The sequence below is a fragment of the Danio rerio genome, chromosome 19 (assembly GCF_049306965.1).
Source record: "Danio rerio strain Tuebingen ecotype United States chromosome 19, GRCz12tu, whole genome shotgun sequence".
NCBI classification, from domain to species: Eukaryota; Metazoa; Chordata; class Actinopteri; order Cypriniformes; family Danionidae; genus Danio; species Danio rerio.
Genome location: NC_133194.1, coordinates 25,494,389 through 25,515,602, shown reverse-complemented (window position 1 = coordinate 25,515,602; position 21,214 = coordinate 25,494,389). Strand labels below are relative to the sequence as shown.

The window sequence follows — 21,214 nt, the reverse complement described above, 5'->3', positions numbered from 1 at the left end:
AAATTCTTTTAGAAAATTGACATAGGGTCCTGGGGGTCTATATATGGTGATTAAAGCGAGAGATAACATAGGTTTTTGCATAGTATCTGGAAGCTGAACATTAAGCGCTAATACTTCAAAGGAGCTAAACATAAGACCGTTTCTCTGATTAACATTAAGGAAATCACTAAAGATTGATGCAACTCCACCACCACGACCAGTTTGACGAGCCTCATGTTTATATAAGAATCCTGGAGGAGTTGCTTCATTTAAGCTAATATAGTCATTTTGTTTCAGCCAGGTTTCAGTAAGACAGAGTGCATTAAGATTGTTTTCTGAAACAATCTTAATCTTAAATCTGAAACAAAAGCATACAACTTCAGCTTTTTCTCTCTTAACTCAGACGTATGAGTCTTTTTCCTCCTACTTACAAGCACTGAAAACGCACTACATTGAAACAATGACTGACTCGCACACACACGCTCTCTATTTGCATCACTATTAAAAATAATAGGCTATTAGAAAAAAAAAATTTAAATCCTGCGGTGTCCTTGTGTAATCATAGATAAGGACACGCATGATTTATGTGTGTGCGCAGTGCCTTTGACCAGAAGCAAGTACAATCAGTCCACGAGAGGGGCACGAGGAGGAGGCTTTTGCTCCTCGCAGGGGCTGCCTGAAGAATTTCCTAATACTAGAACTTCTTTGGAGACTATAGTCGTTTCACGACAATGGTTCTTGGCCACAGTACATGACGGACTTTTCTCCTGAGGGCACTGCCTCACTAGCATCACCACTTTTGGGATAAAACACTGGTGGACAACACCAGGGGTCTTCGCACCCTGAGGCACCAGCGGTGGGAGGGTTGGCGGATGGACCCCCTGTGGGGCATGGAAAGGTAGCCCTTGCTCCTCGCAGGGGCTGCCCGAAGAATTTCCTAATATTAGAACTTCTGAAACGATGCCTGTTTCACAACAATGGTTCTTGGCCATAGTACAAGACGGACTTTGTCTCCTGACAGCGCTGCTTCCCACCCCGCGGGGAATCAGCTTGAGAAGGAGACAAAACTCGAGGTTTTTCTTCTCCTCTTTATCCTCCAGATCGGCATCCTTTCAGCGCGAGCCGGACGCCTGCTACGGCTGCCTTTCCTCTCGCACTGTGGGATTGTGGCTCCGACTCTGCTTCCGAGGGAGTTGAGAGTATGGAAGGCCAAAATAGTTGTTTCCCCATTATGCCCCGAATATGATGAACTGGCTGAGATTAAATCCCCTATAAAATTAATCCCCTATAAAATTAATGTTGCTTGAATTAATCCCCTATAAAAAGTATTATTATATAACATACATTATAATATAGAACATAATAATGATAATAATTATTATTATTATTATAAATATAAGGGGTCTAATTTTAATGAGTACCTGCACAGGGAAGTATTGACCTGAAGCAGGTCTCACATTGCTTGTATGATTAGCCATTTATTCAGCTATGGCTTGCTTAGATTACTCTGTTGCAGAGTGAGGTTTCATATCAAAGAAGTTATCATCTGCAAAAACTCTGCTTTGCCATCAAAGCCTGTAAAAATAATAACATCGGCTCTGATTGGTAAAGTGTATGTGGCAAAAGGTCAACTGGCCAGTTGTTGACATACTATGTAATTATACAATCATACCAAATAGACCGTCTGAAGGACGTCTATGGGAAGGGTGAGGCCTGTTATCGTTCAAGAGGAACTGCTTCAGGCTTTAGACCTGTCTCTCTGTGCCATAAAAATGGATGTTCACAGGGACATTTGTGGCCAAATCCATCCGATATCAAGAAGGAGGACAAATGTCTCTTCCTTGACGCCCCCATTTTGCCCGCTGGTTTATTAGAGAATCTGTTGAGCAGGCAGAGGGGGGTGGGGCTCCTACGGGAGCTTCCTTCCCTAAGAAACCGTTCTTCTGGGGCGGCTAGGCGAGACTAGCCCCAGCCGCAAGCCAGTTTATCCGCTCAGCATTGTGTGGGGCAAGAGAGTGCGTTGCATCCATTCAGCCCCCAAAAACAGTTGGGGTGGGAAGCAGCGCTCTCAGGAGACAAAGTCCATCTTGTACTATGGCCAAGAACCATTGTCGTGAAACGGGCATCGTTTCAGAAGTTCTAGTATTAGGAAATTCTTCGGGCAGCCCCTGCGAGGAGCAAGGGCTACCTTTCCATGCCCCACAGGGGGTCCATCCGCCAACCCTCTCACCGCTGGTGCCTCAGGGTGCGAAGACCCCTGGTGTTGTCCACCAGTGTTTTATCCTAAAAGTGGTGATGCTAGTGAGGCAGTGCCCTCAGGAGAAAAGTTCGTCATGTACTGTGGCCAAGAACCATTGTCGTGAAACGACTATAATCTCCGAAGAAGTTCTAGTATTAGGAAATTCTTCAGGCAGCCCCTGCGAGGAGCAAAAGCCTCCTCCTCGTGCCCCACAGGGGGTCCATCCGCCAACCCTCCCAACGTTGGTGCCTCAGGGCGCGGAGACCCCCAGTGTTGTCCACCAGCGTTTTTTCCCAAAAGTGGCGGTGCTAGTGGACTCACTCCCTCTACGGAGGGTCTGAAAGAAGTTAACTTAGTGGCCTCCTATCGTGAGTTCACTTCAGTGCTCTGAGTTAGCCACTTAGGGGAGCATAGAGGCCAGTCTTGAGGGACTGGTACCGCTGCTGTATTTTCTGGCAGAATGGGAGCGGCTGCCAAACGTTTCGCAGTTGGGTTCTGCTAACCTTAAAGAGGAGCTATATAATGCAGTTTGGTTCACACCCCTCTTGCTGTAATAATTTGCTTTACAATTTTAGTAAAGTTAAAGCAGGCTCTAGAAATGGAAATGAAGTAGACTCCCTTCTGAGGAAGGAAGTCATAAAACAGACATGGAGTCGGGGTTTTTATAGTATTAATTCATTGTTCCAAAGAAGGATGGACGTTATATCCTATATATATATATATATATATATATATATATATATATATATATATATATATATATATATATATATATATATATATATATATGTATATATATATATATATATATATATATATGTATAAAGATGACTAAATCACTCTGATCAAACGCTGAAGTTCAAAGCAATGACTATCAGCACCATAGTGTCACAAATACAGTCTGAGGGCTGGTTTGTCACATATCCATCCTTTAGTCACAGAAACTTCCTGAATTTCGCCTTCAGGGGCAAGGCGTACAGGTTTCTTTCATTTGGTCTGGCATTCTCACCCCACACGTTCACCAAAGTAGTTAACGTACCATTGGTTTCACTTTGGCTACAAAGGACTTGTATTCTCTATTTTCTCGATGGCTGGCTAATTTAATTCCAGTTTAGGGAGTTATCAATTCCACATAGAGATGTTGTTCTTGCGTACATAGAGAAGTTAAGGTTGCGGCGAATCCTACAGTAAAGTATTGTGGAAATATAAATTTCTATCAACTAATTCCAAATGAACAATAATCTATGTATAACTGAAAAGTTATATTCTTTGGTTTTTAATTATATAATTTCATTAACATCCCAGCTAGGAGGGACATTTAACCTTTATCTCTCTGACTACAGGCTAAGCCAGTGATGCAAATGCTTTAAACGACTCTGTCTTTGTCTTCGGGTGTTGCTTTTATGCTACAGAAACCCTATGTTGATTAACTTGTGTGGTCAGTAGCTGGGCCGTTTTTTAACACCTATGCCATGCTGACTCCAACTCTTAATTTGCATGCTCTGTTTAGCCATATCCCCTCCTCCTAAGAACACAATATAGACATGAAATCTTTGTCTTAATTCAGACTAATTCAGACTTGTGAGAGACTTGTGAAAGAACTTGCAGACTGCGGACCTCTAGTAGTCTCTTGCAGACACATTGGACACCTTGAAGACGCTGTATGACTGCAGATTAACCAACACGTCTCAATAAAGGAATTCTGCTTGTTCCGAGTCTCCTGGACTGGGTTCTCTCTCTTCTTTTTCACTCATTCATTTATTTTTTTACAACAGTATTATTGTGCCAGTTTATGTTGAGACAGAAGTTGGTAAATACTTTTTAGGTGTATTATGGAACTCCACAACGATGTTCGTGTGTCTGTTCCCCTACTCAAATAGAGTTAATCCAGATCGCCGTAAAGAGTGTCAGGCTGGGCCTAGCCATCACTGTCAAACTGTTAAGAGGCTGGTTAGCAGCAGCCATCAACATGGTTGAGTCTGCTAACATGACATTGTTACAGCAATGGCTCAAATCCAGGGATTTCGCATAATCAAAGCCTTGTGACATTATCTACAAGCTTTATCGATATAGTGACAGCCCTGGTTTCTGTCCCAAAGCCCTACATTGGGAGTAATCTCTCAGCGCATGGCACTGACTTCAGAAGCCGCTTGCGAGGGCAAAGGAGGGACCATCTTCTCCACATGCATATCGATTGCTGGGAGATGTTATCAGTGTTTAATGCTCTGAAACACTTGTTTCCCTCCAATAAGAGGTCACCATGTGTTAGTGAAAACCGACAACACATCGGTGGTCTTTTGTCAGCCATTAGGGGGTCTGAATCCGCACCCTCTGTGCAGGTTGGCGGAGCAGATCCTTCTGTGCGCTCAGGTGAAGCTGCACTCACTGAAGTCAGCTAACATCTCAGGCCCAGGAATGTAGGAGCAGACCCCCTGTTGAGACAGGGGTTGGCGCCTGGGGGATGGCGACTGCACCCAGAAGTGGTAGTGACCATTTGAAAGAGATTCGGCAGAGTCGACGTGGATATATGCACCTGTCAAAACACACAATACCCATAGTGGTTTTTTACTGACACACCCAGCACCATTTGGACTGGATGTCATGGTGCAGACATTGCTGAGGCTTTGTCTGTATTATTTCCCCCTGATCACTTTGCTCCTGGGAGTTCTGGAGAGAGTCCATTCAGGGGGCTCGACCTACTATCGGTGGCCCCTACTCTGGTTTACTGTCAATTCTTATTCTCCTGGACTTGAGTGCAGCCTTTGACACGGTTTTGCACGAGGTTCTTTTGAATAGGCTTGACTCACTAGGGATCTCTGGCACCCCTCTTTTATGGCTGAAGTCATATCTTGCAGATCGTACTAAGTTTGTTCAAATTAAAGATTTTAAGTCAAGATCGCAGATTGTCACTACTGGTGTTCCACAGGGTTCTGTACTGGGTCCACTCCTGTTTATCATATATCTACTGCCTCTTGGTCACATTTTCAGAAAATACAACATACAATTTCACTGTTATGCAGACGACACTCAACTTTACCTGTCCACCAAGCCCTCCTGTTCTTTTCCTCCTCCTGCTTTGAGCAGATGTTTAGCTGAAAAAAAAATCTGGCTTTCAGCTAACTTTTTAAAATTAAACAGCAACAAAACAGAAGCCCTTCTCATCGGCACTAAAAGTGTTTTGGATAAAGCTGATAATTTCACTATAGACATTGACAACAGTACAATTTTTCCCTCCATGCAGGTAAAGCGTTTGGGTGTCATCTTGGATAGCACACTCTAATTTGAAGTTCACATTAATAATATTACACGTACAGCATATTTCCACCTGCATAATATCACTCGTCTCCGCCCTTCTCTCACAACTAATAACACAGCCATTCTTATCCACGCATTAGTTACTTCACGTCTTGACTACTGCAATGCACTTCTTTCTGGACTTCCTTTTAAAACTTCTCCATAAACTCCAACTGGTTCAGAACCATGCAGCTCGTGTCATCTCTAGGACCCCATCTCACGAGCATGTCATACCACCCCTCTATCAGCTTCATTGGCTTCCAGTAAAGTGTTGAATTGATTTTAAAATATTACTTCTAACTTTGAAGGCACTTCACAATCTCGCTCCTCAATATCTCACTGAACTTCTCCATATCTACACCCCTTCTCGTACCCTTAGATCAGCCAACAACTTCACACTGGCACCACCTCGCACTCGATTGAGCACAATGGGAGACAGATCTTTTAGCTCTATGGCTCCTAGGCTATGGAACTCACTTCCAGTAGATCTTAGGAGCAGTGATAGTCTTCACAATGTTAAATCACGTCTAAAGACCCATCTTTTTATCAGGCTTTTACTTAACAATTTTTTTATCATGTTTTTATTATGTTCTTTTATATTCGCTATTGCGTTTTAACTTGATTGGTCAATGATTGTTTTTAGTAATGTTTAATTTGTTTAGCATGTCTGCTGATGCTTATTGTAAGGCGACCTTGGGTGTCTAGAAAGGCGCCATTTACAAATAAAATGAATTATTATTATTATTATTACTTCATCGTACCCAAAAAGAGCGGTGGGTCACGACCAATTCTAGATCTGCGCGTTTTGAACCGCTGTCTGCACAAGCTGCCGTTCAGAATGCTCATGCAGAGGCGCATTCTCCAATGCGTTCGTCCTCGGGATTGGTTTGCAGCCATAGACCTGAAGGACGCGTATTTCCATGTCCCCATTCTTCCACGCCACCGCCAATTTCTGCGGTTTGCGTTCGAGGGTCGAGCGTGGCAGTACCAGGTCCTCCCCTTCGGGCTCTCTCTGTCTCCACAGGTCTTCACCAAACTCGCGGAGGGTGCCTTAGCGCCCCTTCGGCTCGCGGGCATCCACATACTCAATTATCTCGACGACTGGCTGATTTTAGCCCACTCACGGGAGCAATTGATTATTCACAGGGACAAGGTGCTTCGGCATCTCCGCCTACTGGGGCTTCAGGTCAACCGAGAAAAGAGCAAACTCGCCCCCGTGCAGAGGATCTCTTTTCTCGGGATAGAGCTGGACTTGATCACCATGGTAGCGCACCTCTCCGAGGAACGCGCTCGCTTGTTGCTGAACTGTCTGAGAGAGCTCGACAGCAAACTAGTGGTCCCACTAAAGTTCTTTCAGAGGCTCCTGGGGCATATGGCATCCGCAGCCGCTGTCACGCCGCTCGGATTGCTCCATATGAGACCACTTCAGCACTGGCTTCACGATCGGGTCCCAAAACGCGTATGGCACGCTGGCACACACCGGGTCTCTGTTACTGCGCTGTGTCGCCGCGCCTATAGCCCTTGGAACGACCCCTCGTTCCTACAGGCCGGTGTGCCTCTAGGACAGGCGTCCAGCCATGTTGTTGTTTCAACGGGATGCTTCCAACACGGGTTGGGGGGCCGTGAGTCGCGAGCATGCAGCAGCGGGCCTGTGGAAGGGTGCCCAGTTGCATTGGCATATCAATCGCCTAGAGCTGTTGGCAGTGTTCCTCACTCTCCACCGCTTTTTACCGGTGCTGGAGCGCAACACGTGCTGGTCAGGACGGACAGTACGGCGGCGGCGGCATATATCAACCGCATGGGGGGTATGCGCTCTCGCCGCATGTCTCAGCTCGCCCGCCGTCTGCTCCTCTGGAGTCACCCGCAGCTGAAATCGCTGCGCGCCTTTCACGTTCCAGGCACGCTCAATCGTGCAGCCGATGCGCTCTCACGACAGCAGTTACGCCCTGGAGAACGGCGACTCCACTCCGAGTTTGTTCAGCTGATATGGGCGCGATTCGGGGAGGCCCAGATCGATCTGTTTGTTTCCCCCGAGAACGCTCATTGTCAGTTGTTTTTTTCCCTGACCGAGGGCTCTCTTGGCACGGATGCACTGGCCCACAGCTGGCCTCGGGGCATGCGCAAGTATGCGTTTCCCCCAGTGAGCCTGCGCGCGCAGTTACTGTGCAAGGTCAGGGAGGACGAGGAACAGGTTCTGCTAGTTGCTCCGCTTTGGCCCAACCGGACCTGGATATCAGATCCCCTGGCGGATCCCTTTGAGAGAGGACCTACTCTCTCAGGGACAGGGCACCATCTGGCACCCTCGCCCCAATCTTTGGAACCTCCACGTGTGGTCCTTAGACATGAGGAAGACTTAGCTAAACTACCAACTGCAGTGGTTAATACCATCAATCAGGCTACAGCCCCCTCCACGAGGCGCGCCTACGTCCTGAAGTGGAGTCTATTTACTGAATGGTACGTCTCTCGCAGAGAAGACCCCCGAAACTGCCAGATCAGTGTTGTGCTCTCTTTCCTTCAAGAGAAGTTGGACAGCAGGCTGTCGCCCTCCACTCTCAAGGTTTACGTGTCCGCCATCTCTGCTTATCATAACGCGGTAGCTGGCGGCACCGTGGGAAAGCATAGCCTCATCATTCGGTTCCTTAGGGGTGCTAGGCGAATTAATCCATCTCGCCCCCCTCTCATGCCCTCTTGGGATCTCGCCCTCGTTCTCACGAGTTTGCGAGCAGATCCCTTTGAGCCACTCAATTCAGTATCTCTAAGATTTCTGTCCCTGAAGACAGCTCTGCTGGTCGCGTTGGCCCCCATCAAGAGGGTCGGGGACCTGGAGGCATTTTCGCTCAGTGACTCGTGCCTGGAATTCGGGCCGGATTACTCTCACGTCATCCTGAACCCGGGTTATGTGCCCAAGGTTCCTACCACCCCCTTCAGAGAACAGGTAGTGAACCTGCAAGCGCTGCCCCCGGAGGAGGCAGACCCAGCCCTTTCTTTACTTAGTCCAGTTCGCGCTCTGCGCATTTATGTGGACCGTACTCAGAATTTTAGATCATCTGAGCAGATCTTTGTCTGTTATGGCGGTCAGCAGCAGGGAAGTGCCGTATCAAAACAAAGATTATCCCACTGGATTGTGGATGCCATTTCACTCGCTTATTCGAGTCAAGGTCAGCCATGTCCCCCGGGAGTACGTGCACACTCCACTCGGAGCGCTGCATCCTCTTGGGTGCGTGCACGCGGCGCCTCTCTAACAGACATCTGTAGAGCTGCGGGCTGGACGACACCCAACACATTTGCAAGGTTTTACAATCTGCGAGTGGAGCCGGTTTCCTTAAGGGTATTAGGTAACCCTTTGGTGATTGAGGAAACAACTCGGTAGGGTGTTGAGACACGCTTGCTGCGCCATTCTCCCTAACACAGAGATACGTGCGCCTTTTTATCTGTCAGTAAAGTTCCCCGTCAGGTGAGCCCTGCAGATTCCTCCGTGGCCCCCAGCACTGACTCAGCGGAGGAGTCACTTGCTGGCCCACTACGTTGTAGGTCTGCCCACTGGTCAGCCCGCGTTTTGGGTATAGGTGCCTGCTATGCGTGATCCCCACTAGGCGATCCCATATGCTTATTCCGCCACGGTTAAGTCCCCCCCCTGGGTGGACCCGTGTCTTCCCTCTCCGCTAACCACTTTTTTTGCTATGCGTACTCCCCCTTTTTAAGGGCTAGTCCATATGTAAATTCTGCCATCTATCCCCCCTTGGGTAACGGATGGCCTCCGCAGCATCCTCCCTATCGGGATTGCACGCTTCCCAACGTACTGTCGTATTTTCCTAGAATTATCTAGATGCTCACGACTTCCCCAAAAATATATCTAAATCCATAAGACTTCTGTTGAAGTAGGATAAATTAGGGCCAGGGACACGTTGGAGGACCGCGCCTCCCATGATGTGGGTGCGTCACGCTTGCTTGACTATCCCCTCATCCGGGGCGTTGGTAAGGTGCAGTCATTATGGCGCTTTACATAGTTCTCCCATACGTGGATTTTCCCAAAGATCAAATCCACTGTATAGCACTGAAGTTCCCCAACCGAAGGGGATCGTTCGAGGTTACAGAAGTAACCCTTCGTTCCCCAAGGAGGGGAACGGAAGTGCCATACTCTGTTGCCATAATGACTGTCCCTTAGCTGTTTGAAAGTCTCTTCAGCTTAAAAGGATGGCGTTTGCTCGCTCCAGGTGTGCTTATATGTTGGGATAATTGGCAATGCAGCACACCTGCGCAAGCTTACGCTGCCAATTCATTTAATTCATTGGCCCGTTCAATACTCTTCAGACAAGCGGCTTCTGATCCGAATCCTCCCATACGTGGATTTTCCCAAAGATCAAATCCACTGTATAGCACTTCCGTTCCCCTCCTCGGGGAACGGAGGGTAACTTCTGTAACCTCGAATGTTACATACGTAACCTGAGACGTTCTCATTCATCATATTCATTTACCCACCGACTGACTGTTGGCATCGAAATCCAGTGGTCTTTCCACTAAGGGAGGGACCCAGCGATACATCCATAATATAAAACCACATACATAAAATTCTCCGTTAATAACTCGATATAAAATGTATTGTATCCTCAGTTAGACAGACGCTGTCCGGAGCATTCAGCCTAAATGCTCCGGAGAGAACTGAAGCCTGAATTTTTTTCCTATAGGCTTTATGACACTTAATAGGCGATTCCCTTTATTTAAAGATGTTGCTTATTAAATCTTAAGTAAAGGAAAGTGTTAAGTGTTTCAGCACATAAGAGCAGCAGGTAATAAAATATAGCCTATGTTTTGTTGCGCTCAGCAGCTATGCACCAATAAAGCTCTTTATGTATTTAAAATTTCCTTTTTTAATTTTACCACATCATATAAAAACATACACACTTGTTTGAGGACACAGAACACATTTTAAACTTGCAGTTTTTGTCTGTAAAGTGCTGCGCAGCTGCACACAGAAAAAAAGGTTGCCTAGTTTCTTTAGCTTTCACTCACCCCAAAAATGCTATTTTTGCACGATTTGATTGATATCATGGTATCCAAATACTTTATAAATAATATTTAAAACCTTCTCTGGTGTTTATTGTTTTTAGAAAATATCTAAAATCTTTTTTTTTCAGAGAGGCTTTTGAAAATGAAAGTTTAATGGCTTTAAAACAGTTTGATATAGTACCTAATTTTTATAGCTAGCTTGTGTTAGTTTTATATTGGTTTATTTATTTAATGTGATTTTATTATATCAGATATTTGTAATTCTTTAAATTATTTCAATATAGCTTGGGCTATTTTATCTAGATATGACACTATTGTTTTGAGCCTACAAAAGTGGACACGAAATTTGTAAAGTTTAATGTCTTTCTGTTGTATTCATATAGTGTATTATCTCCAAAATAAATAAAAACAATAAAAAATAAAAGAAAAAATCCTCTCGCGGCATCAACAGAGCTATGAAGGGAGCGCTCTTTTCCTCAGTCTCACACACACAGACAGGCATCTAAACGTGCACAAACACACCCTTTAAACTTGACATGGTTGATATGGTGTAATGATTATAGTGCGTTATTGAATCATCAAGGAGGATGCAGCAAAGTCACTTATAAATAAAACTACTTTATTATTTTATGCAACAGCCTTACATTTAAAAGAGAAACATAAGGCCGATCAAACGCAAAAGACCCCAGCCTATAATTTGTTCCAGATGTTTTCTTCCCCTTATTTATTTTTTTGTTTATGTGTTTGGCACTTGTACTCGTGTGCGATCGGAAAACTGTGCCCACCTCTACTTTCACTCCGCCACGAAGCTCCGGCTGGCCCTCTTTCGGCCAAGGTATTTGGCAGGCCGAAAAAGGCCGGCCGCTGGTCCCAAGAAAGCCCCGATTTGGCCCGATTAGACCCCGGAAGTGACAGTGGAAACGAGACTGGCCTTGGCTCGCCCTGGCTCACTCGCTTTAGGCGCGATACTATAAACGCAGCTATAGTGTAGTATCCTGTAATAACTGAAAACTGTTTAAAAGATTATTGTATAGGGACACATGCAGGACAAAGACATGTGAAATCATTATTTCCTAGATTAAATACAAATTCATCCATTGTCATCAAAAAATACTGTCACACAAACAAGATAAAGAGATTTAGAAAGTACAAATAGTCAGATAAAGAGTTTTTTTCAAAACAAATACGTCTTTAAAAAGGTTACATTTTTAAACATTTACATATTTTAAAATAGCTTTTATCCATATTTTAAATAAAGTGGAAACAATTAAACATCACATGATGACCGTTAATGAAACACTTTCATGAATTAATCCAGTGTCATAAAATCCACACATATTATACTGAACACTTACAATTCAATGAATTAACCAATTACTCATTTAATTTGTGACGTACATAGATCACTATTGCTAAGAACTAGTGATTTAAGAAGATACTAATATTGTACAGCTTATTTTTAACACAACTGTACATGTGACAATACAATGTCTTGTTCATGTTCAAGATGATACATCTACATAGGTTTTACTGCTCTTCTACTCCCAGGGGATGTGTAGAGCCCCATGGAAAAGGAGAAAGTGTTCACATTTCAAACGGCTATAACTCGAAGTCAAATTAGAATATATTGACCTTATTCTAAAATGCGGAAGTGCGCCTGTTTTCGCGATTGTCTTAGAACTTCTGTTTCAGTCGCCTATGGGAGAAATGACAAGGAATAATAAACGGCAAAAAACAGTCAAACTACTTGCTCTACAAACAAATGTTTGCATGACTATACAGACCAAGTAGTATAATATAATATAACAAGGAAATATCAGTTTACAACAACAAACAGCGAAACGAGCAGTTTTTAATGTCTAAAAATAAATGGAAGTGAATGAGACCGGAAGTCTCGTGCCAAAAAGATTCAAATCGCAGCGCCCGCTCGTCTGCGGAGAATAAGGTCAATAGGAGAAAATCTGCAATACTATAACTTATGCTATGTTAATAAATAGTGTTGGATAGTTTTCTGATATATACTGAAAGTCAATAAAAGCTGTTTAAAAAAACACTCATTGTAAAACAACAAATTTATGCCTGGCTTACATGTATGTCATAAATATATGCACAATGATCTTATATAGTGTAACGCCGGGGAGTAACACCACAACAGAAGGTAGGATCCAATATGCAGGTTTATTCACAGTCAGGCAAGCAGTGGTCAATACGGGAGCAAACAGGTATGTGAGGACAATCCAGAATCATAGTCAGTTTAACAATCAAGAGGTTGAAAGGCAGGCGGCAGACAAGGATAAATAAACAAGGCTAGGTTCAAAACACAGGAAAACAAGACAAGGAAACCGCGTTGTAATGCTACTTTACAGTGAACAAGACTCGGCAACATGTGTGTGGAACAAAGGGGTATAAATAGTCCAAACAATCATTGTGTGAGTGGCTTCAGCTGTGAGAGTGCAATCAGTGTTGATCTGGAACCGGTTGTGTGTGTGTGTGGCATGACTGGGTGTTGTAGTCAATAACATGGCAGATATGTAGTTCAATGAGTGTGAATGTTTGTGAGTGAATGTTTACCAGCGACATCTGGTGGTTGTTCGCTGGTGAACATGATAGTCGCATGTTCATTAAAGATAGTATTTATTCCATTTTATTACAAAAAGGTTTTAAACTACATTACCCACAAGTCTTTGTTGCTTTAAAGATGGGACAGGAAAACATGGCGCTACAAATTGTAGTTCATTGAAAGGTGTAGTTAGGGTTAGGTTTAAGGTTACGATCTCGGTTAATCGGTAACTATTTGAAACATAGCGATACCTCATTGATAAAGGACACTGTTAGTAAAGTGGCAAAGTTAGCAAAACATAGTTAGCAACACAAAGCATCTTTTAATTTGGCTTTAATGTTATAGTCCAATCACAACGTCGCAATCTACGTCACACTTGTTGTCTCCATTTGGTAATCTTCCGTCTGAAGGTAGATTACAAACCTATAACTTAAATATTAAAATTTATATTAATATTACAGGTTAAATAATATGTCTTATTAAAAATACAAATGTATATTTACAGTGAGATTCCTTTGTAGGGGTAAGTTGATGTGCAAAATGATCACAGTGAAACCAGATCATAGGCATTCATTTGAAATGAATAATAAAATAAATGTCATGTTTGAAAACATATATGGTTCTGCATTCCTGTAAATTGACCCTGTATCCTGTAGGTATACAAATACAAATATATGGCAAACTTCAATGACCAATTTAGTGCCCATTAAATAGTAAAAATAGTCGTTCATTGTAAATGAGCATGCAAATAAACACAATACATTTTAATGAAACATTTATAATTTATTTATAATACCAAAAAAAAAAAAATAATCACACAAACATGCAAACACCAAAAATATATATTTTATAACAGTTTTTATTGCAATATTTCAGTACCATACATATATAAATAGCTAAAAACCTATAAAAGAAGGAAATGTATATTTTGTATAATTGTTATTATTATTATTATTATTATTATTATTATTATTATTATTATTATTATTATGTTTATTTTGTGATATTTATTCATGTCATACATCTGGTATGTCAAACTCAAGAAAAACTGCACTGCAAAAAAATCTTTTTAAATGATGTCTTTATAAATGCCATTATAATAAACTTTCACAACAACAACAAGTCAAGTTCATGACAAATGCAAAAATGTTTATAATGACAACTTTCTATACTCATACAGCAAAAGCACTTAAAAGCTATGACACTTTTCAAAAACATTTTTTTACAAAACACTGAAAACCAAAGTGTGCTTGGTGAGTCCAGGTGTTTATAGTGACTAGACTGTCATATTGCAAACCGGTTGGCATGAGGAGACTTGGGCGTAAAGTGTCGGGAAGTCCTGGAAGGCTCCCATGTGTAATCCCCGGTTTTGCCACTGTAAAGTATCAGAAGTGCACAATATCATTAAAGAACAAAGAATCAAGATGATTGTTAGGTTTCATTTAGAAAGTTCAATGATATTTATGTATAACTGTAAAGTGTCATTAAACCTGGCTCTCTTGAATTACTCCTTGAATAAGTTCAACATTTTCAGCATGTTTTCATGTATTCCAAGCAGGTCTGTTAGTTCTACAGACTCAGGTATGAGGATAGTGACTGTGTTGATCACTTCTTGCTATTTAAAACACACTCTTTGACTCTTTGACTAAATTATATGAAAACTACAACAGCATACAGTGCTCCACCCTTATAATATTGCTAAATTATGACAAGTGTAATGCTTGGACTTACAGTAATATTTTAATTCAAGTAGGGCTGTTAAGTTTTATCTTGTATATAATGTAAAGAGTTTAAGGCACTGGGTTTCTATACAATTTTCTAGTAAAGTCAACCTGATTGGGTTAAAGGAATAGTTCACAACTTACTTTCCCTTGAGTGGTTGTAAATATTTTTTTATAAAACATGCAATTTATTTGTGTTAATTATGAAGGAAGTTTTTTAAAGAAAACTGAAAACCTGAAAATATTGACATACATTGTAGGAAAAAACAAACACTATGGAAGTCAGTGTTTACAGGTTTTCATCTTTCTTTAAAATATATATATTTTTTGTGTTTAACTGAAGAAAGCAACTCAGACATATTTGGAACAAGTGAAGCATGAGTCATTAATGACAGAATTTTCTTTTTTTGGGTGAACTATCTCTTTAAGAGTAAACTGAAAGAAATGTCCTACTCAATGTAGCTAATTTTAGCTACGTGTGTAGGCCCTTGAGTACTTACCTAGAAATCAAAACAATGATCACATCAGTCCCATTTTTGGCCCTATATATTATATTGGCCACATAATGGACTACTTGGTGTTGTAATGAAATAGAACAATGAATAAAGCTATGACTTACCACACAATACAAGACAACCAGTGGATTTTCAACTCTGCCTTTTATGTACACAAGATGAGGTTCCAGCTTCAAAATGGCACCACAACACTGATTCTGAGTTGGGCGGTTTTGCAGCTCTGTGAGGTTGTGACTGTTCAGATGCAGTGCTGTGGTGAGTTCTTTATTAAAAGAAAGTACATTCTTTTCGAATCTGTACATATTAACAAGGAAAATACAATGATTTTAAATAATGATTAATTCTGAACAAAAATCTTACCCTTAGTCAAGATTAATTTTTATGGCCTCTGCATTCTTTTGCTACAAGTGTGGAAGACAAATAAGTAATTACGTCTGCAACCCACTTATTTGCAGATTTTTCTACTGTTTTCCAATAAATACATTGGACTTAATCCAGGACATTAATCCAGTGTCTAAAGTTTCTGCATCTGAAATGAATAAAAACAGATGTCACATATTAGTTAAACCCACTAAACTACTAGATACATCAGTACTGCATTAAGCAATTGTAATGTCATTTAAGTGTAGTCTAAATGAGCCTTAATCTGTTTAAGATTATGATTTAAAAAGCATTCCTGCATTTAAAAAATCCTGCCTTGTAATACATATGATCAATGGTAAGTTTATGAGAAGGTGCAAGGTAATCCTTGAGTTTTACCATTAACATCATGACTGACATAATAATTGAAAGAGAAGACAGCTTGTGTTGTTGTGTTTCTTTTATTAAATAAATTGTTAAAGGCCAATTTATACTGGTAATAATGTATGATATCCATTGTGTGACATATGTCAGCTTATGTTATACTTGAGTTTATGGTATACTTGAGTTTATGTTATACTTGAGTTTATGGTATACTTGAGTTTATGTTATACTTAAGCTTATGTTATACTTGAGTTTATGGTATACTTGAGTTTATGTTATACTTGAGTTTATGTTATACTTGAGCTTATGGTATACTTGAGTTTACTTGAGCTTATGCAATACTTGAGTTTATGGTATACTTGAGTTTAAGTTATACTTGAGCTTATGGTATACTTGAGTTTATGTTATACTTGAGTTTATGGTATACTTAAGTTTATGTTATACTTGAGTTTATGTCATACTTCTGTTTATGTTATCCTTGAGCTTATGGTATACTTGAGTTTATGTTATACTTGAGTTTATGTTATACTTGAGTTTATGGTATACTTAAGTTTATGTTATACTTAAGCTTATGTAATACTTGAGTTTATGTTATACTTGAGTTTATGGTATACTTGAGTTTATGTTATACTTGAGCTTATGTAATACTTGAGTTTATGGTATACTTGAGTTTATGTTATACTTGAGCTTATGCAATACTTGAGTTTATGGTATACTTGAGTTTAAGTTATACTTGAGCTTATGGTATACTTGAGTTTATGTTATACTTGAGTTTATGGTATACTTGAGTTTATGTTATACTTGAGCTTATGCAATACTTGAGTTTATGGTATACTTGAGTTTAAGTTATACTTGAGCTTATGGTATACTTAAGTTTATGTTATACTTGAGTTTATGTCATACTTCTGTTTATGTTATACTTGAGTTTATGGTTTACTTGAGTTTATGTTATACTTGAGTTTATGTTATACTTGAGTTTATGGTATACTTGAGATTATGTTATACTTGAGCTTATGTAATACTTGAGTTTATGTTATACAAGAGTTTATGGTATACTTGAGTTTATGATATACTTGAGTTTATGTTATACTTGAGCTCATGTTATACTTGAGTTTATGTTATACTTGAGTTTATGTTATACTTGAGTTTATGGTATACTTGAGTTTATGTTATATTTGAGCTCATGTTATACATGAGACTATGTTATACTTGAGTTTATGTTATACTTGTGTTTTTGGTATACTTGAGCTTATGGTATACTTGAGTTTATGTTATACTTGAGTTTATGGTATACTTGAGTTTATGTTATACTTGAGCTTATGGTATACTTGAGTTTATGTTATACTTGAGCTTATGTAATACTTGAGTTTATGGTATACTTGAGTTTATGTTATACTTGAGCTTATGCAATACTTGAGTTTATGGTATACTTGAGTTTAAGTTATACTTGAGCTTATGGTATACTTGAGTTTATGTTATACTTGAGTTTATGGTATACTTGAGTTTATGTTATACTTGAGTTTATGCAATACTTGAGTTTATGGTATACTTGAGTTTAAGTTATACTTGAGCTTATGGTATACTTAAGTTTATGTTATACTTGAGTTTATGTCATACTTCTGTTTATGTTATACTTGAGTTTATGGTTTACTTGAGTTTATGTTATACTTGAGTTTATGTTATACTTGAGTTTACGGTATACTTGAGTTTATGTTATACTTGAGCTTATGGTATACTTGAGTTTATGTTATACTTGAGTTTATGTTATACTTGAGTTTATGGTATACTTGAGTTTATGTTATACTTAAGCTTATGCTATACTTGAGTTTATGTTATACTTGAGTTTATGGTTTACTTGAGTTTATGTTATACTTGAGTTTATGTTATACTTGAGTTTATGTTATACTTGAGTTATGGTATACTTGAGTTTATGTTATACTTGAGTTTATGTTATACTTGAGTTTATGTTATACTTGAGTGTATGGTATACTTGAGTTTATGTTATACTTAAGCTTATGTTATACTTGAGTTTATGGTATACTTGAGTTTATGTAATACTTGAGTTTATGTTATACTTGAGCTTATGGTATACTTGAGTTTATGTTATACTTGAGCTTATGTAATACTTGAGTTTATGGTATACTTGAGTTTAAGTTATACTTGAGCTTATGGTATACTTGAGTTTATGTTATACTTGAGTTTATGGTATACTTGAGTTTATGTTATACTTGAGTTTATGTTATACTTGAGTTTATGGTATACTTGAGTTTATGTTATACTTAAGCTTATGTTATACTTGAGTTTATGGTATACTTGAGTTTATGTAATACTTGAGTTTATGTTATACTTGAGCTTATGGTATACTTGAGCTTATGTAATACTTGAGTTTATGGTATACTTGAGTTTAAGTTATACTTGAGCTTATGGTATACTTGACTTTATGTTATACTTGAGTTTATGGTATACTTAAGTTTATGTTATACTTGAGTTTATGTCATACTTCTGTTTATGTTATACTTGAGTTTATGGTTTACTTGAGTTTATGTTATACTTGAGTTTATGTTATACTTGAGTTTATGGTATACTTGAGTTTATGTTATACTTGAGCTTATGTAATACTTGAGTTTATGTTATACAAGAGTTTATGGTATACTTGAGTTTATGATATACTTGAGTTTATGTTATACTTGAGCTCATGTTATACTTGAGTTTATGTTATACTTGAGTTTATGGTATACTTGAGTTTATGTTATACTTGAGCTCATGTTATACATGCGATTATGTTATACTTGAGTTTATGTTATACTTGTGTTTTTGGTATACTTGAGTTTATGGTATACTTGAGTTTATGTTATACTTGATTTTATGTTATACTTGAGCTTATGGTATACTTGAGTTTATGTTATACTTGAGTTTATGGTATACTTGAGTTTATGTTATACTTGAGCTTATGTTATACTTGAGTTTATGTTATACTTGAGTTTATGTTATACTTGAGCTTATGGTATACTTGAGTTTATGTTATACTTGAGCTTATGGTATACTTGAGTTTATGTTATACTTGAGCTTATGGTATACTTGAGTTTATGTTATACTTGAGTTTATGTTATACTTGAGTTTATGGTATACTTGAGTTTATGTTATACTTGAGCTTATGGTATACTTGAGTTTATGTTATACTTGAGTTTATGGTATACTTGAGCTTATGTTATACTTGAGTTTATGTTATACTTGTGTTTTTGGTATACTTGAGTTTATGGTATACTTGAGTTTATGTTATTCTTGAGTTTATGTTATACTTGAGCTTATGGTATACTTGAGTTTATGTTATACTTGAGTTTATGGTATACTTGAGTTTAAGTTTTACTTGAGCTTATGGTATACTTGAGTTTATGTTATACTTGAATTTATGGTATACTTGAGTTTATGTTATACTTGAGCTTAAGGTATACCTGAGTTTATGTTATACTTGAGTTTATGGTATACTTGAGCTTATGTTATACTTGAGTTTATGTTATACTTGTGTTTTTGGTATACTTGAGTTTATGGTATACTTGAGTTTATGTTATACTTGAGCTTATGGTATACTTGAGTTTATGTTATACTTGAGTTTATGGTATACTTGAGTTTATGTTATACTTGAGTTATGTTATACTTGAGCTTATGTTATACTTGAGTTTATGGTATACTTGAGCTTATGTTATACTTGAGTTTATGTTATACTTGAGTTTATGGTATACTTGAGTTTATGTTATACTTGAGTTTATGTTATACTTGAGCTTATGTTATACTTGTGCTTTTGGTATACTTGAGTTTATGGTATACTTGAGCTTATGTAATACTTGGTTTTATGTTATACTTGAGCAAATGCTATACTTTGAATAATGAAAAGTTGCATTTTTACTTACTGAAATAAGAGCATAATCAATTACATGCCCTGCAATTTTCCAGCCTACTTTTTTTAACAGACTTATCCCCCCCCCCCCCCCCCATATATATATATATATATATATATATATATATATATATATATATATATATATATATATATATTTGAAGTCTTTCAGTGAAGAATTTTTTGCCCCCCTGTGTATTTTTTCAACGTTTTCTGTTTAACGGAGAGATTTTTTTCACTCATTTCTAATAACTGATTTATTTGATCTTTGCCATGATGACAGTAAATAATATTAGACTAGATATTCTTCAAGACACTTCTATACAGCTTAAAGTTACATTTAAAGGTTTAACTAGGTTAATTAGACAGGATAGGGTAATTAGGCAAGTTATTGTATAATGATGGTTTGTTCTATAGACTATCGAAAACAAATATATAGCTTAAAGGGGCTAATAATGTTGACCTTAACATGATAACCCATAATATCATACTGTGAAAATTTCCAGAATCTGTTAAACATCATCAAAATTATATATATATATATATATATATATATATATATATATATATATATATATATATATATATATATATATATATATATATATATATATATATATTAATAATTTTTTTTTATTTTATTTATATTTATATATATATATATAGTAGATTAATCATTTTTGGAAGGCTTAAAGGTTTTTTCCAGGTTTTGGAAGGTTAAAATGTAATGTTAGCCTTTAAACTTTTGAGAAACACTTGATTTGCTTTAATATTGATGCAGTTATGAATACAATTGTATTATTAGAGGTAATATTTATTGCATATTGTATCATTTATATGGATTTTGGACGATTACTGTTGTGTAAAACAACAGATCTGGTAACACTGTTCCTCATCTTCAAATATATAACTATATTGTTCTGAGCTATGGACGACTATATGTGGGGAAAATATATGTTTTATTAAATGAACTTGGATGTAGTTTAGATAACGTCGCTAGTTTACGGTACATGCTTTATTTATATCAAGTCTGCAGTCTTTTACTGCATCAGGAGATAGCTACCCTTCTTTTATAAAATTTCTAAACAAACCCTAATCTGAATCCACAAATCGTCTTGATTTGTTTACTTTTTACTTACCAAGTGGAAAACCGCAGTGGACATTGGGATCGCAATGAATCTTGGGATTGAGACCATAGACTGTAAAAAAATAGATCGCGACATACAATGACCCCAAAGCCTCCCGTTTACGTTGTCGGTC

At 38.5% G+C, this 21,214-nt stretch overlaps 1 protein-coding gene and 1 long non-coding RNA gene across 2 annotated transcripts in view; both read right to left on the bottom strand.

Annotated features, from left to right (window-relative positions):
* LOC141379156 (uncharacterized) overlaps positions 1 to 21,214 on the bottom strand; it is a 49,576-nt gene that overhangs the window by 13,199 nt on the left and 15,163 nt on the right. The window lies entirely within an intron of this gene.
* On the bottom strand, positions 14,151 to 19,562 carry LOC137488437 (uncharacterized). Its single transcript, XR_011007467.2, has 3 exons — positions 15,676 to 19,562; positions 15,420 to 15,577; positions 14,151 to 14,454 (listed from the first exon to the last, which is right to left on the bottom strand). It is a non-coding gene; the product is annotated as an uncharacterized lncRNA (long non-coding RNA).